Raw genomic sequence first — 18,155 nt, 5'->3', positions numbered from 1 at the left:
TTCTGGTCGGAGCCCCACCCACCATCTTGCAGAGAGATGAACTGCCCAAAAGCACACAGCTAATTAGTTTAAGAGCCCGCACTGAAACCCAGCCTGTGGCTTCACTGTGGTGCTTTGGCCTCTGTACCACCTTTAAAAGTGGTTTCACTGTTCCTAACAGTCCTGTGAAGATCTTAGAATAATGTGCTGACCTGAGTAGAGACTCTACATAAAGAGGAGGGAAAACCCCTCGAGGATAAACTGCAGAGAGTCTACTTCCTGTCGCACTGTGAGCATGCATGCTGATAAGCCCTCGGGAGAAAACCAGCTTACAGGTACTTTTAAAAGGCTGAGTGACGTACTTGTAACAGCTCGATTATGTGCACTTTTTAAAAGGAAGCTCATTTTTCTTTGCAATTGGTCTTATTTATACACAGAATCAGTGGAAAAGACTATTATCAGATATTAAGCCTTCAAGAACATTCTCCCAAGTGCTATCTTCCCCACATGGGGTACCCAACAAGGTAATTTAGGACCAGGTATATAAAACATATTTCCCCATGTCGTGCCTCCTAAACACCGCTAAGCAACAGGCCGACCTTGACTATGGAGAGCTCCGGGCTGGGGATTTGGGGAGGTCACATGTTGCCTGAACTGATTCTTTTCCAATTTCTGCCACATCTAAAACATGCCTCTGTGCCAACTTGCGTTTTTTCCTTTCCCGTCGAACTGACCCAGGCTGAGCTTGCTCTACAGGCTGGGAACAGCCTCCTCCAAACTCACTTCATTTGCATTCATTTACAGTCTTCTGTTTGGAAATTGTATTTTTGGCTCCAATTCAGATAAATTCAAACCAAGATGATCAATGGAAATGATCCTATAGGTGAAACAGGGGCGGAGGCTTTAGTTATAATTCTCTATTGATCCTCAGATATGCTCTGGGCATCATACAAAATTATTTATTTGACACAACATTGTCAGGTCATAGCAGAGACCTCAGTGAATTGATTAAAGTTTGAGGCTTCCAGGGATCCCCAGCCTTCATTTAAAGAAACACTTCCCCAGCAAGACCTGATTTTATGATGTGGTAGAAGGAAGGTATCTTCTACTTTGTAAATTTTAGCTTCTTTTTTTTTTTAAAGATTTTATTTATTTATTTGAGAGAGAGCACATGAGAGGGGGGAGGGTCAGAGGGAGAAGCAGACTCCCTGCCGAGCAGGGAGCCCGATGCGGGACTCAATCCAGGGACTCCAGGATCATGACCTGAGCCGAAGGCAGTCGCTTAACCAACTGAGCCACCCAGGCGCCCAAATTTAACTTCTTAAAATTAGGCTTCCAGAGCTTGCAACTGAACAGGGTAAACAAATAAAAGGTATGTTCCAGACAGCTGGAACAGTGCCTGGGGCTTAGCAGCGACTCAATGAACATTTGCTCCCTTCTGTTCTTCCCCCTATCTTTGTCTACAGACACAACAATGTTGGCTCATTTGTTGGTCCATTTATTAAATATTTCTTGGGTGCCCACTCTAATGGGATAATTCTAGACAGTATCCACAGGTAAGAACACAGCTAGATCCTTGCTGTCATGGACCTTAGGTTCTGATGGGGGCAAACAGGTAATAAAACATTATAAGCATTAGATCATCAATAGGGTGGCAACCAAGTTAGAACTAGATCTAAACAAGGAGATTCAGGTAACATTTCAATAATGACCTTGCGTGTCCCTAACTACAGAAAGGCCCTCCAAATTGGTCTTCGGGCGATTAGGCTTCATACCTGGTCTCCTTGGCAGCCCTCAGAGCATTCACAGCTCATTCTTGGGTGCTTCCTGGCAAGTACTTGTCACGCCCCCTGTGCTGATCTCTCCTTTCCCATCTGGTGCTCTAATTCTGCACAGAATGGTGGGCAGATGCTGCCAGTAGCATGATCCTCTGCAGAAGTAAAGCCCTCTGGGAGCTGAGTCCGCAGACCCCAGGGACAGCATGAATTCATTCGGATGGTTTTAAAGCCTCTGTGAGGTACCAGGCAGAGATCGGGCTCTGGAGAAATTTCAGGAAACAAAGCAGCCACTGCCTCTGACCTCAGGGTGCTTGCCTTCTAGGAGGGGAAAAAGATGACCTGAAGTAGACATTCAAAAACAAGGACCTTTCAAATAGTGATCAGGGCAGGGAAGAAAGTAAAAATAGGGTAAATAGCATAGCCAGTAACTGGGGAATGGCAGGTGACCATCTGTAGGGTCGACAGGGAGTCCTCTCTGAAGCTGAACCCTGACTAATGAAAGAGAGCCAACCACTTAAAGAGCCCAGGGAAGAGCATTCCAGGTAGAGGGATCTGCAAGCGCAAAGACCTGGACACTGGAGTCAGTTTGCTGTAGTCAAGGAATGGGAAGGTGGACTATCATAGCTTTTTGTGATAGGTTTTGTAGCTTTGTTTTAAAAAAGTTCTCTCATATATTTAGGCCCTATAACTCATTATGCTTTTCAAAGAAGCAGTATATATTAGTAGTTTAAAAAATTAGATTCTAGGAGTAGCTTATTTACATCTGTAAGGGAATAATTTAATGATTGAGCCCTGCAGTCAGATTGCCTTTATATAATACTGGAGTTTCCATCCAGTAGCTGAGTGACTTCCATAAACTTACTTAAGCTTTCTGTGCTTCATTTGCCAAAAGAGGGGATAAGAATAATGCCTACCTCATGGGAGTCTTTCCATGGTAAATTGCGATAATGAACATAAAGTGCTAACCAGCCCCTGGTAAGTGCTCAAAGCATGTTGGCTATTATAATCCCTCTGTTGTTGCCCCTAGAAGTTCACTTTCTTGATCACTCTTGCCATCCTTTTATCCCCCCCAACCACTCATGAATAGATTTCTGAACAATCAAGTGCAAAATAATTTCGCCAGATTTTCATGTTTTGGGTGTCATTGAGATCCTTGAAGTTTTCAGTGTAACTTAGTAGAGGAAGGCCCCACAAAGTCCTCACCAAATTGAGCCCTGGCCCTGAACAGTGCTTTCCCCAGGGGAGATGGTGGGCTACACTATATAAAGAGTGCTCCTTCCTCAGTCTTTTACTCTCTTCCCTACTTTTTCATAGCATCCATCACCACCGGTCATATTAAATGTTTACTTGTTATGTTGCTTAACCTCACAAGCCCTGTGAGAACAAGGACTTCTTTGCCTGGTTCAGTGCACCATCCCCAACTCCCTCTAACAGTGTTCAAACAGTAGAGTTCAGTAAATACTTGTTGACTGAATTCTGTATCTACACATTCCTAAAAAAATACCTGGGTGTGTGTTGCTAATGGGTCAAAGAGCCTTGGTTATAAAAATAGCCCATACTTTTAATGCAGCCTGTGTTGCCAGCTTCTCACTGACCCAGGAAAGTAATTCACTGGGAGGATCTGATCTGATAAATAAGAAATATTATGTTTATTTATTATTCATTTATTCATTCAACAAATATTTTTAGGTCCTGACTTCATGCCAGGTAGCGTATTAGATGCTGATATACAGTGGTGGATAAAACAGATGTGGTCCCTGACCTCGGGAGATTAGAGTCTTGTAATAAAGCATTCTTATTTTTATAAAAGTCATCTCCTCCCCAGCTTCAGCAATATCATCTTTGCATATAAATCTGAAGACTAGAACCTAGAGAAAAAAAACAAAACCTTCTGGCAACAAGCCTGTGAGTGGGCAGTCAGGACATGCTATTTCCGTCCAGCCTGACTCCTTCCTCCTCACAGCACTCCTGGGGTACTGGGAACAGTTCCACAGACAGTACACATGTGTATTTCCCCATGGCACACGACGGTTCCTCTCTCACCCTCCACACACATGTGCATGCACGTGCACACACACCACCCAATAGCAAACTCTCATTTGGCACCAAACACCCGTCCTGAGGAACTGGCAATAAAATTCCAAGTGGCACAAGAACCATAAGGTAGATAGGAATAAGAATTTGCCCATCTCGCTCCCTCTTTGCAGCGTGCAATGTCACACCCTCGGTTTGCCAGCTTCCTGTTTGTCAGGCAAACTAGATGGTTGTGAGCAAAACTAGTCTTTTAGAAAAAAGGCAAAGGCAGCTGCTATGCAAGGAAATTTCAGAGTTAGGTTGCAGAGGATCTGAGTCTATATGTATAATTATAAATATTTTTTAAGATTTATTTGTCAGAGAGAGCACAGGCAGGGGGAGGGGCAGACCGAGGGAGAAGCAGGCTCCCCGCTGAGCAGGGAGCCTGCATGGGGCTCCATCCCCAGACCCTGGGACCTTGACCTGAGCCAAAGGTAGATGCTTAACACCCAGACGTCTCTCTATGTATGATTATATATATCCCAGATTTAAGGATAGGCTGCCATCCTACTTTTTTTTTTTTAATCTACCATTTACGCACATGGAGATCCGTTTCCCTTGGATCATGATGTCAGGAATCTCTCTGTTTTGAGTTTGGTCTGATTTTAACACTGCGGTGCTACCTAAGTAGAGACTCATTCAAACCATTGAGCCTGTGGTATGGACTCACTCAAACCATTGAGCCCACCTTTTGTTGTGATTTAACAGTTTTGTGCATACATGTCTCTCTATATTTTTTAAAGATTTTATTTATTTGTTTGAGAGAAAGAGAGAGTACAAGCACAGGGGAGGGGCAGAGGGAGAGGGAGAAGCAGACTCCCCACTAAGCAGGGAGCCCCAAGGAAGCAGGGTTCCATTCTAGGACCCTGAGGCTAGGACCTGAGCTGGAATCAAGAGTCAGACACTTAACCAACTGAGCCATCCAGGCGCCCCCATTTTTTTCCGAAGAAACTACAGGTTCCCTGAAGAGTTGCATGTCGGCATGTTTGGATTCTCAAGTTAGACTGCTTGGGTTCCCCTGACTCTACCTCATACTAACTTGAGCAAAGTTACTTAACCTCTTGGACATATAGGTTACCCATCTCTAAAACTGGCTTGTAATACTATCTTCTTCAGAGGGTTGTTGTGCAACTAAATGAGCTAAATCATAGAAAGTGTTTCCTGACATATTTAAAGCACCAAATAATACTTGCTAATATTCTTTTTAATGTTTACCCTCTAATGCATCCACTGCTGACTGATCTGGACAAGAAGTAAGCCATCACTAAATTGTTACAATCCAGAAGGCAGCCTTCCTAATGATAAGATTGTATAATTATGTTTAATGGATTTTAAGGTTGAGGCTGATCTTCCAAATATGTAAAAATAACTTTTGTAGTTCAAGATATCAATATAAGAAAACTAAAATTCTAAGAAAATTTGTTGGACAGAAGCAATAATTTTAAAATGCTTTACAAAATGCTTCAGCGTGATTATAATTCCATAGTGCCAAATAACCAGATAAAAATTAAGATTTTAGCCAATTATTTAGGCATCTAAACTTTCTTTTTCCTTCAGTTTCACCAAGATATTTGAGGTTGCATAGAAACAGTCTCTTGGTCTGTGTAAACTTTTATCTTCCTAAGAGTTTTCTTAATTATTTTTCTCTTTTCCTAGTCTCTCCTATTTCAAACCGTACAGTTCTTGGGGGTGTGTAAATGAGTTTCTATTTCTCATATAATTTTGTTTTTTGGATAACAGAATGACTTGGTCAAGCTAAGCCTCAAGATTAATTGGTCAGGCAGTCAGCTTGCTGTTTTTCCTGAACTGAAAGCCTTGAGAATCAACTAATTAGAGAGTTGTTCTAATACTAGAAGAGGAGATTCACAGAAAGTGACCTGACTTTGGCTTGTCCTTCCTTCTGGGGTTGATGTTAAATTAGTGGATTTCAGAGTTTTCTACCAAAGTTTTATCCAGTCATCATGAAATGAATTGCTCACTGTCACACATGTCCTCCCTATCTCCCTCCATCCCTTTCTCCCTCTCTCCTCCACTACCATTACTGATAACCAGAAGGATTGTTAGGCAAAAAAAGTAACAATGATATAAAACTCCTCCTTATCCTACTTGGTTTCTTGGTTCCTGAAGTTCACTTGAGAAATGAAGATGAAATATTGGTTAGCTTTGTGACTCTGAGAAAGTAATGGAGACATCCAAACCTCAGATTTATAAAGTATAGATTATGAAAGGATCTAATGCAGAGGATTGGTATGATCAATAAATGGGTTAATCCAGCACATTGTCTGGCACCAATAAGAGATCAAAATATGTGAAGTCATTTTTATTACAAGAAGTTGCTAATAGTTCTATAAAAAGAGACGCAGTGTAGGCAAGGGGAAAATTTACAGATTTTAAACTTTACCTCCTCTATTTCCTTTTAAGTAAAGAAAGAACAAAGAAGGACTCTTCCCAAAGAAATGACAGAGCAACAATGGTGTGAGAGGTTACCTGTCTTCAATTCATTCATTCTCTTGTATGTTCCATAAATAAGTAATGAGCACCTATTGTGTGTTATATGTTGTTCTCTATACTGGGAAAATGGTAGTAAATAAGGCAGACAATCAAAAGAAAAAAATAGCTGCAGCTAGTTATAAGAACCATGAAGAAAATAATATAAGGCGATGTGACATAAGAATGTGATGATGGATTGTAGGCCATAGATACTGTGGTCAGAGAAGCTTATGACGTGAAGGATGTCATCAGCCATACCATACAAACACCAGGGAACATTCCTCCATACAGGGGAATACAAGTAAAAGGGACATGAAGCAGCAATGAGCTTGCTATGTTAACATAAAAGAAAGCAGGGCAGTGAGGCCAGAGCTTAGTTAGCAGGGGAGAGAGTGGTGGTACTCACAGTCATAAAGGAAGGCAGCGGTCAGACCATGGAAGTCCGCAAAGGCTATGATAAGGAGCTCGGCTTTATTTACATGTAATAGGAAACCTTGGGTGGTTTAAAGCAGGTCAGGGGCATAATATACTTTGTTTTTTTCAAGTCTCCCTTTTGCTGCTGTATGGAGAATGCAGGGAGGCTATCACAGTCAACTGGATAGAGAAGAATGAGATTGGCTGAGGAGGCAGCAGAGGTAATGGAGAGTAAAGGTTGGATTTAGGATCAATTATTTTAGAGAGAGTTGATAGGAATTGCTAATGGATTAGGTAAGGGGATGTGGTATCATTACAGGTCTATCAGTGGTGCCCCTCTATTGAATGCTTGGCTTGTGATGTAGGCTTACATATAACAAAGAATGAGGATGAAACTATATCTCAAGCCACCCACATCCCTCCCAACTCCACTCTGGCCAGATGTCATCTCAACAAGGCGAGACACAGTCTAGCTAAATAGTCACTGAGTTTCTGTTACCATGTTCTGGACCAAGTTCTGAGTACTGGTTAAGGAGTAGGAAGCAAGATAGGCACACCACTGTTCTAGTGGAACTTAGGTTCTAATGTAAGGAAATAGACTATCAATAATAAGTAAATATCATAAAATATCAGATACCCAAAAGCACTGTTGATAAAATAAGGACAGAAGGATGTGTTAGTAACTCTCGGGTTGCTATATTAGAATTATCGTTCAGGGGGGCTTCTCTGTAGGAGTGTCACAGTTCTGTTGGAAGCAGATTAGCTTTGAGTCATGTGCTCTACGTCTGTGAAGTGACATCACATAGGCCATTAGATATCTGCACCTAGAATATTGGGAAGAGGACAGCATTAAAGCAACAGGTGGGATTTAAAGCCAGAGGCCTCAGTGATCATTAAGCAAAAAGGTAGAGATTGAAAATAGAAGGAGGCCAAGAACCAAGCTCTGGGAATTCTTCAATAGTTATAGGTTGTACAGGTGAAAAACTAGGAAAGGAGAATGGAGCAGCCAGACTTAATGGTTAAAAACAGAGCACTGTGGCATTACTGTGCAGATAAGCTGAAGCCCTCTCCACCATCTTCTCCCCTCTAGCCCTTCATCCTCAGGAAATACCAGATGATGACTTCTCTTTTAATGTATGTAATGGGAATCTGGGTAGGGTCCAGCATTGTGATGTGGGGTGGTACTCTCTTGACCAGAATTCATCCACCCAAGTCATCTACATAAGTAATTGCTTTGCTGTTGGAGGAAGGACAGAGTCCTGCATTGTGGGAACTCTGACATCAATTGTGATCTTCCCACTTTTAAGCCAGCAGGCTTCTGAATCAGTGATGCTCCCTCCAAGCCTGGCGGAGAGGTATCTGATATGCCAATCATATCTAATGACTCCAACCAGGCAACATAATGGGCTCTTTTCTAAGGGAACACAAACAACAAGAGAAAGCTTCTAGGGACAGTACAGCTCTGTAGAATCTAGCAAACCTCAGACTTTTTGAGAGAGCAGGCACAGATGTGACAAGAATAATAAGAAAGATGGCTTGGTGGAGGCAAATGCATGGGTAGGTGGGGAAGGGGAAAAAGAAGGTAGATCCTGGAGCCATGTAATGGCAACAGATGAAATCATAGGCTAAGAACATAAAAACATTTAATAATTCAAATTAAGAACTCAATCAATAGAGTTAAGAGCTGCTATACTGGAACAGGAGAGAAGTTACTGACAGGAAGTCATGTCAATAAAAAAGAAAAAATCCAGACAAAAACAATGAAGTAAAAAAGTATGAAAAATAAGAAGATAGCCTAAAAGATACATGAGACATAGTATATAGGTCTAAGATTTGTAACTGGAATCCAAGAAGTGGAAGGAAGAGAGGTAATGGGCAAAAACTAATTTTGAAGAGACACTGGCTTGAAATTTTATAAATTGATAAAAGTCATTGGGTGCTGCCGTTTCCAGAAGTATATTAACTCCAATTGAGATGAATAAAGAGAAAATTATAGTTAGGGGTACATCACAGTAGTACTACTAAAAACTGAAGACAAAGAAAATCTTAAAAACAATGAATCATGGAACACTACATCAAAAACTAATGATGTATGGTGACTAACATAACATAATAAAATAAAATTTAAAAAAACAGGCACAAAAATGCACTACCACCAAAGAGAAAACAATTGCACAGTTGACTTTTCAACAAAAATTAGGGAACCCTAGCAGACCGTGGAGTGACAGCTTTAAAATGCTGAAGGAAAATAACAGCCACTCTAGAATCCTATATCTCCTAAAAATATCCTTCACATATTAAGGCAAAATAAATATATTTTAAATAAACAAACCCTGTGATGGCTTATTACAAGCAGACACATTTAAAAATGCAGAACTGAGTGAGCAACAATAAAAAGTGTTGAATATTGATGAAAATTTTTGAAAATAATAACATAGTTTAAAATATAGGAAAAATTGGGGCACCTGGGTGGCTCAGTCGTTAAGCATCTGCCTTCCGCTCAGATCATGATCCCAGAGTCCTGGGATCGAGCCCCACATCGGGCTCCCTGTTCAGTGGGAAGCCTGCTTCTCCCTCTCCCACTCCCCCTGCTTGTGTTCCCTCTCGCTGTCTCTCTGTCAAATAAATAAATAAAATCTTTAAAAATAAATAAATAAATAAATAAATAAATAAATAAATAAATAAAATATAGGAAAAATAAGTAGAAGGCAGGAGAGAGAGAGGAAGAGAGTGAGAAAATTAAGACGATTAACGAGGTCTTAGCTTTTATGGGGAGTAGTGAAACTGCTCATGAAAATTATACTTCAGTAATTAATAGATATATACTGTAATCTCTAGTGTAATCATTATTTTTAAAGGACAGGCTAATGTAAAAGGAACAAGCTAATAGAGGAGAAAATCTTAGAGTTAAAAAATGCATGATTGATTCAAAAGAAGACAAAAAAGGAGAATGAGAGACAGAGAACAAGTGAAGGAGGTACAATACAAATGATCATATGATCAATTAGTTGCATTAAGTGTAAGTGGACTGAAAACCCCTAAAATCAATGGCTCTCAGGTTGGATTTTGTAAATCTGTACTCTAAATATGTATGATAAAATCTCTCAGCAACTGCATATAGAAGGGAACATTTCAACCGGATTAAGGATGGCAACAAAAACCCTATACCAAATAGTATACTTAATGGTGAAAAGGTGGTCATTTTCCTGGAGTTTGGAATAATACAATGATGCCCTCTTTCACAACTTCCACTCAGTGTTATACTAGAGTTTCTAGTCAGTAGAGTAAAGCAAGAGAACAAAATTAAAAAAAAAAAAACACATTGGAAATTAGACATGAAATGTCCTTATTAACAGATGACATGATTGTGTAAATAGAAAATATGTATTTATAGACAAACAATTCGAAGATACTTTGCAAGGTTTTTCGTTAATATGTAAAAACTAAGTCCTATCTCCACATACTAGAAACAAACACTTAGGATGACTTTTTTTTTAGCTTGTACCATTTATAATAGCAATAAAAACATCCAACATTTATGAATAAATCTAAAGAAAGAAGGTCAAAATAGTAACACAAAAAGTAACTTTTAAAACTTTACCAATAGAAAGAAGATTTAAATAGAGAGATGATATATGTTCACATATTTAAAAGATTCAGCATTGTAATTGTCTCTTCTTTCCCAAGTTCATATATAGAGAAATGCAACTCTAATCAAAATTCTAGAACCATTTTTGTGGAAATTGAAAAGTTATTATAAATCTATCTGCAAATGCAAAGGGTGAAAAATAGCCAATGCATATTGGAGGAATTTACCACTTATCAAGATTTCTTATAAAGCTATAAGAAATAAATCTATGTAGTAAATTAAAACATTGGGTATTAGACACAAGGATAAACAGATCAATGGATTATATTAGAGTCCAGAAAAGAACCCACATTTATATGGACTTTGAGTCTCTCAAAAAGTGACACTGTAGAACAGTAGAGGAAAGGTGTTCTTTTAAATAATTGATCTTGGGAAAATTTTTATCTCTTTTGGGAAAAAAAAAAGAATTACATCCCCTACCACATACACATAAAGCAATTCCAGATGAAGTATTGTTCTAAATGTTTAAAATAAAATACTAAGTTTTCTGGAAGATAACAAAAACAATAATATTCATAACCTTAGGTGGGTAAAAATCTTTTTAAACAGGACACAAAAAGTTATAACCATGAAAGAAAATGTGGATAAATTGAACTACATTAAAAGTTAATTTTTATTTCATCAAAGAAACATTAAGAGACTGAAAAGGCACACCGCAGAGCGAGGAAGACTAGGTTAGAGAAGCAGGTAATTAACAAGAGATTCAAATCCAGATTATAAAGAACTCCTATAAGCAAATAAGAAAAACCCTAACAACTCAATTAAAAAAAAATGAGTAAGGGACGTGAACAAGCACTTCAAAAAAGATACTTTGTAAATGACCAAAAGTACATGAAATATATAAATGGCCAATAAACATAAGAAAATGTACTCAATTCTATTAGTCATCAGAGAAATGCACATTAAAACCACAATGGAATACCACTACACACTGACCAGAATGGCTAAAATTAAAGGGACTAAAAATACCTGGGGTTGGTGTGGTCATAGTGGTACTAGAAATTTTATATATTGCTGGTGGGAGTGTAAACTTTGGAAAACTATTTAGCAAATCCACTAAAGCCGAATATACACACGTAGACTCTGATCAAGCTATTCTACTACTAAGTATATAAATGCATACATTTACATATGAAATGCATACATATATTCACCAAAAGACATAAGAATGTTCATAGCTGTACTGTTCATAATAACCCTGAGCTGGAAACAACTCAATGTCTATCAACAATAGAATGACCAAGTAAATTTGGTATATTTATATAAGGAAATACTTATATCAATGACAATACCTTGTATTTCTCCATTTATGTAAATATCAAAATCGGAATATCAGATATCAAGATAATTACCTTTGGCAGGTGAGGAATAATGACTGGGGTGGGAGTCCATGGGGGCCCTTGGAGTGCTGGCTCTATTTCTTGGTCTAGGAAGTGGTTACGAGAGTGAAAAAAAGTCATAATGGTATGTATTCTCTGTACACATGTTACTCCTCGTTAAAAAGAGGACAGTGCAGTAACCAGAGGCTGAACTGTTATTAGCCCCAGGCCCTTGGAATCAAGGAGAAGAGGTTACTGAAACCAGAAAAGAAGTTCTCTTGAGTCCTCTGTTTTGAAAGGAAGCCAAGATTTTCTATTAAGAGACAACTGAAGACCTTATAGGAAAAAACATGGGAGAATATATAAATCCTCTGACCTCACTAACCTCTCTTCTTCTCTCCCATTGGGAATCCATATTGGCTAAACACACCCGGCAATCAGAGAGCATGGGAAATTGTAGATAAGTAGACTTCAAATATCTTCATGAAAAAGAGGAAACACAAAAGCTACCATTCTAGCCAAGTTGTCTCTTGCTAAAAAGATATCCTAGAAGCCTCACCTCCTGACTTCTGCTTACCTCTCATTGTCCCAGATAGACAGCATGAGCACCCATCCTTGCCAAGAAAGCTGAGGAAATGCATTTTAAATCAATTTTATTGGGACATAATTTGCATGCAATAAAGTTCATTCATTTAAGAGTTTAACCCATGGAGTTTGTTTGTTTGTTTGTTTGTTTAATATTTATTTATTTATTTGAGAGAGGCAGGGGGGTGGGGAACAAAGGGAAAGGGAGAGAAAGTCTTAAGTGGTCTCCATGCTGAGTGCGCGGAGCTGGATGCTGGACTTGATCTCCTGACTCTGAGATCACAACCTGAACTGAAACCAGGAGTCAGAGGCTTAACTAACTGTACCCCTCAGACACCCCCCAAGGAGTTTTAACAAATGTATACTCCTCTTAATCACCACCACAATCAAGATACAGAACATTTCCATCATTCCAAAAGATTACTTTGCGCTCATTTATAGTGAATGTTCCCACTTCCTATCCTAGTCATAAACAGATTTATTTATTTATTTAATTTTTTAAAAGATTTCATTTTATTTTTTTTTAAAGATTTTATTTATTTATTTGACAGAGAGAGACACAGCAAGAGAGGGAACACAAGCAGGGGGAGTGGGAGAGGGAGAAGCAGGCTTCCCGCTGAGCGGGGCTCGATCCCAGGACCCTGGGATCATGACCCGAGCTGAAGGCAGATGCTTAACGACTGAGCCACCCAGGTGCCCCTAAAGATTTTATTGTTAAGTAATCTCTGCACCCAACGTGGGGCTTGAACTCACAACCCCGATGTCAAGAGTTACCTGCTCTACTGACTGAGCCACCCAGGCACACCTAATTTTTTTTTTAATTAAGGTGAAATTGATATAACATAAAATCAACCATTTTGAAGTGAGCAATTCATTGGTATTTAGTACATTGACAATTTTATATGAACACACTGACTTAATTTCTATCACTGTAGGGTAGTTTATCCTTGGAGAATGTCATGTAAATGCACTTGTACGAATGTTTTTTGTGTGTCTGATTTCTTTCACTCAACAAAATATTCTTGTGGTTTATCCATGTTGTTGCATGTATTCACAGTCCCTTCGTTTTATTGCTGTACAGTACTCCATTGCATGGAAGTACCAGAATGTGTTGCTTCATTAACTTGATGGTAGATATTTGTGTTGTTTCCAGTCTCTGACTATTATTAATAAAGCTACTCTTTTACAAAGCTTTTTGTAAATTTCATTGAGAAATTTTCTTCAATTCTGAACGCTGTTATGACTAGATGTTGAATTGATCAAACGTATCTATTGAGATGATCATATAATTTTTCTCTTTTATTTAAGATAATGGATTCATAGAGAGAGAGAGACAGAGGAAGAGAGAGAGTGTGTGCAAGCAGTGGGGAGGGGCAGAGAGAGAGGGAGAGAGAGACTCTTAAGCAGGTTCCACACTCAGCACGGAGCTTGATGCAGGGCTCCATCTCAGGACCTTGAGATCATGACCTGAGCCAAAATCAAGAGTCAGACACTTAACCGACTGAGCCTCCCAGGCACCCCACAGTAGGTTAACTTTTAAATCAATCTTGCATTTGGTCATGATTCATCGCAATTTTTATGTATTGCTTGCTTCTATTTGCTGATATTGTGTTATGGATAATCATACATATGATCACAGGATCTTCAGTTTTATTTTCCTGTAGTGTCTGTGTGTGATTTCAGTATTATGGTAATACTGGCCTTCATATAATATGTTTAAAATTGTTTCCTCCTCCCCCATTTTCAGAGAGTTTATATAAGAAGAGTATTTCTTCCTTAAATATCTGATAGAATTTACCATTTCAGCCATTTGGTCCCAGACTTTGGGAAGGGTTTTATTCATGATAAATTCAATTTCTTTAGTAGATACAGGGATTTTCTGATTTTCTGTATCTTCTTGTGTCTGTTGTGTTCATTTGTGTCTTTCAGAAATTATCTATTTAATCTAAATTGGAAAATTTATCGGCATAAAATGGTTAATACTACTTATTTCCCTTTTAAAGTTTGTAAAATCTATAATGAGTTTCCTTCTCTCATTTCTCATATTGTTAATTTGGTTTTTTTTCTTTTCTTTTTGTTTTTTTTTAATTTAGGGACTCCTTGTTCTGTTTTTGATTCCTGCTCCTAACTTTATTATTTCCTTCTTTCTCCTCACTTGGGTTTACTTTGCCCTTCTTTTTCTAGATTCTCTAGGTATAAGCTTAGATCACTAATTTTAAGCCTTTATTATTTTCTGATATAAGCTTTTTTTTTTAAAGATTTTTTTTTAAATTTATTTATTTGAGAGAGAGAATGAGATAGAGAGCATGAGAGGAGGGAGGTTCAGAGAGAGAAGCAGACTCCCTGCCGAGCAGGGAGCCCGATGCGGGACTCGATCCTGGGACTCCAGGATCATGACCTGAGCCAAAGGCAGTCGCTTAACCAACTGAGCCACCCAGGCACCCTCTGATATAAGCTTTTAAAGCTATAAATTTTCAAAGGTTCTTTATCTCCAGTACATGAATTTTGATATATTGGGTTTTTTCCATTGTTATTCAGTTAAAAATAGTATCACATTTCTCTTGTGGTTTCTTTGAGCCGTGAGCTACTTAGAAGACTATTGTTTAATTTCTAATAATTGAGGATATTCTGGATTTTGTTATTAATCTCTAATTTACTGTAGTGTGGCCAGAGAGCATTTTCTGTATGAGTTTAATCCTTTTAAATTCATGGAAACTTACTTTGCATCCCGGTATATGATTGCTCTTGGTGGTATTCCATGTACATTCCATGGTATTCCATGTACACTTAAAAAGAATGTGTATTTTTTCAGGTATTGGGTGTTGTGTTTTTTCAGTGTCAGTTAACCGAAAATTGGGTGATAATATTGTTTGCTTCTACATTATTACTGACTTTCATTCTACTTCTATCTGTTTTTGATAGAGGAATGTCCAGGTTTTCTATTATAAATGTAAATATGTCTATTTCTCCTTTTGGTTCTGGTTAGTTTTGCTTAATTTGAAGTTCTATTACAGGGCCCATACACATTTAATATTATTTTATCTTTCTGATGTATTAACCCATTTATCGGTACAAAATGCCCCCCCTTTGGCCCTGGGAATATAGCTTGTCCTTCAGTCTGCTTTTTTCTGATATTAGGATGTCTCTTAGGTTTACTTGCATGACATGACTGTTTCTATCCTTTCACTTGAGACCTGTTTTTTTTTTTTTTTTTTTACTTAAAGTGAATTTTTAAAGACAGTATTTAGATGGGGCTTACATTTTTATCCAATCTGTAAATCTCTGCTTTTTAACTGGTGTTCTTTTTCCATTTTAAATTGACTGTCTTGCTGTTTTTCCTATTTGTTCATCTGGTTTTTGTCCTTATTTCCTCTTTTTCTGCCTTCATTTGTATTAATTGCTTATCTTTAGCATATTATCTCCTCTAGTGACTTATTAGGTATACCTCTTCGTTTTATTTCTGTGTGGTTGCTTCAGGATTTTAAAATATATATCTAACATCATAGTCTACATATTATACCATTGATGTATAATGTAAAAAGCAGTATTCCTTTCCCTGTCTGGTCTTTGTATCAGTATTTCTACATAGGATGTTCATACACATATGTGCACAAATATGTGTGACAAAAATACCTATAATATAACACAATTCACTGTTAGTCTTTTGATTTAGTAAGTCAAATGTTTGGTTTAGTAAGTCAAATTAAAAAAAAATTTTAAACAAGAAAACAAGTCTTTTATAGTTACTCATGTATTTACCATTTCCTGTCTTCCTCAGTCCTTTATGTAGATCGGAATTCATAACAATCATTTCCATGGCAATGAATTCACTCACCTTTTTCTTTCTTCTCTAGAAAGTTCTTTATGTTGCCTTCATATTTGAAGGATAGAAAAATATTTTCATTGGTTATGGAACTCTAGGTTGATAGAGTTTTTAAAAAATTATTTCAAGGCTTATAGATGTTCTTCCATTATCTTAATGGCTTATGCTATTTATGGTGAGAAGTCAGTGGTCATTCTTAAATGTGTTCCCCTCTACATAACGGATGCTTTTTTCCTGATTATTTTAAAGATTTTACCTTTGTAACTGTTATTAAGTAATTTTATTATTATGTGCCTTAAAAGATTTTTTTAACTTATCCTGAGTGGGGTTTATTAAATTTCTTAGTTCTATGAGTTTATATTTTTTAATGAAATTTGGAATATTTTAGCTATCACTCCATCAGTACTTTTTGTGCCCCACCCCTAACTCTCCTTCTAGCACTCCAATTGCAGTGTTTAGTGGCTTGATCTTTTCCCACAGATCACTAACAGTCTCTTAATTTTTTTAGCAATTTTTTTTTAGCATTGTTTAGGTTTAGATAGTTTTATCTCCCTGCCTTCAATTTTGGTGATTTTTGCTTTTGTTGTGTTTAATTTACTTTGAAGCTCATCCTACTAAGCTTTTTTTTTAGACATTGTATATCTTAGCTCTAGAAGTTCCATTAGGTACCTCTTTGTAGATTCCTTTTCTCTTCTCATTATGTTCTTGTTTCCTTTACGTCCTTGAATATATATATATAATATATATATATATTTTTTTAAGATTTTATTTATTTATTTGAGAGAGAAAGAATGAGAGAGAGCACATGAGAGGGGAGAGGGTCAGAGGCAGAAGCAGGCTCCCTGCCGAGCAGGGAGCCCGATGCGGGACTCGATCCCGGGACTCCAGGATCATGACCTGAGCCGAAGGCAGTCGCTTAACCAACTGAGCCACCCAGGCGCCCATTGAATATATTTTTAATACATCTTTTAAGTCCTTGACTAATAACACCATCCTCCCTATAATGTTTAGAGCTGCTTCTATTGACTGAATATTCTCTTTTATTCTGATAGTTAATTTGTTTTGTAATAATCTTGTCCCTTTAAAGCCTATTTTAAGCTTTGCCTGGGAGAGCCTAGATGAGCTATCACTCTGTGGTTGGTTTAGCCCTGCTGCTGGGGCATGGCCTTTCTGGGATCTGTACTGAGTATCTCAGGTTAATAATATCCCATTTGGGGGTGAAGGGTAGTTCTCATATCTAGTCAGTTTATACCTTCCCAATATTTCAGGCTCACTGGTCATTCTTTTCCAGGCTTGTGGAGTCTCACACTGTGCATGTATCTCTTAATATACAGTCTGAGACTCAAGAAGACTTCCCTTATACACTTACTGAATTTTTCTACTCCCTATCACTCTGCCTCCAAATTACAACTGGCTTGGACTCCCAGAAATCTTCTCTGTTTCCTCAGCACAGCAAGAAGGTCATGATTTGCTTGGCTGCCCCTTTCTTACCCTGGGGTCCATCAAGTGCCTCCAGACTGAAGGAGAGATTACAAGGCTTTGCTTGTTTGTTTTCTTTCTCTAAGGGATTACAATTCTGTGTTACTCATTGTTTTATATCTGAAAATAGTTTGTTTTTATTTCCCTCACATGCTGTCTAGTTTTTTAGTGGTGATAGTAGATGGGATAGTCTGGAACCACGTGCCCCATCATGGCCAGAAACAGAAGTCAGAAATTATTATTTTCATTTTTTTTACTTTCACATCTGTTAACATACGCTGCCATATGCTGTATGGCATAAGGGAGCTCACAAGTTTTGCAGTGACTGTAAGAATTAATGACAGTGTGTCACATGGAATCACATAATACCCTGGAAACTTTTGGTTGTGTAGCCTTTTCTCTAAAACACTTCCCTAAGCTCTCAGTTTTCCTGGGAATTTGCTTGGTTTGGTTTAGAAAATTTCTTCCTTTTTCAGTTTGTACACAAATGCCTGAACTTCCAAGATAGGACTAATCTTGACTAGGTATCGGTCTAGTATGACTATTATATCAGTACTGTACTTATT

The 18,155-nt window shown here is 38.0% G+C and overlaps 1 protein-coding gene across 2 annotated transcripts in view; it reads left to right on the top strand.

Moving 5' to 3' along the window:
* PPP2R2B (protein phosphatase 2 regulatory subunit Bbeta) overlaps positions 1-18,155 on the top strand; it is a 448,022-nt gene that overhangs the window by 45,034 nt on the left and 384,833 nt on the right. The window lies entirely within an intron of this gene.

Source organism: Mirounga leonina, unplaced genomic scaffold (genome assembly GCF_011800145.1).
Source record: "Mirounga leonina isolate KUSES-001 unplaced genomic scaffold, KU_Mleo_1.0 Mir_168, whole genome shotgun sequence".
Taxonomy (NCBI): domain Eukaryota; kingdom Metazoa; phylum Chordata; class Mammalia; order Carnivora; family Phocidae; genus Mirounga; species Mirounga leonina.
This window is presented reverse-complemented; position numbering and strand designations above follow the sequence as displayed.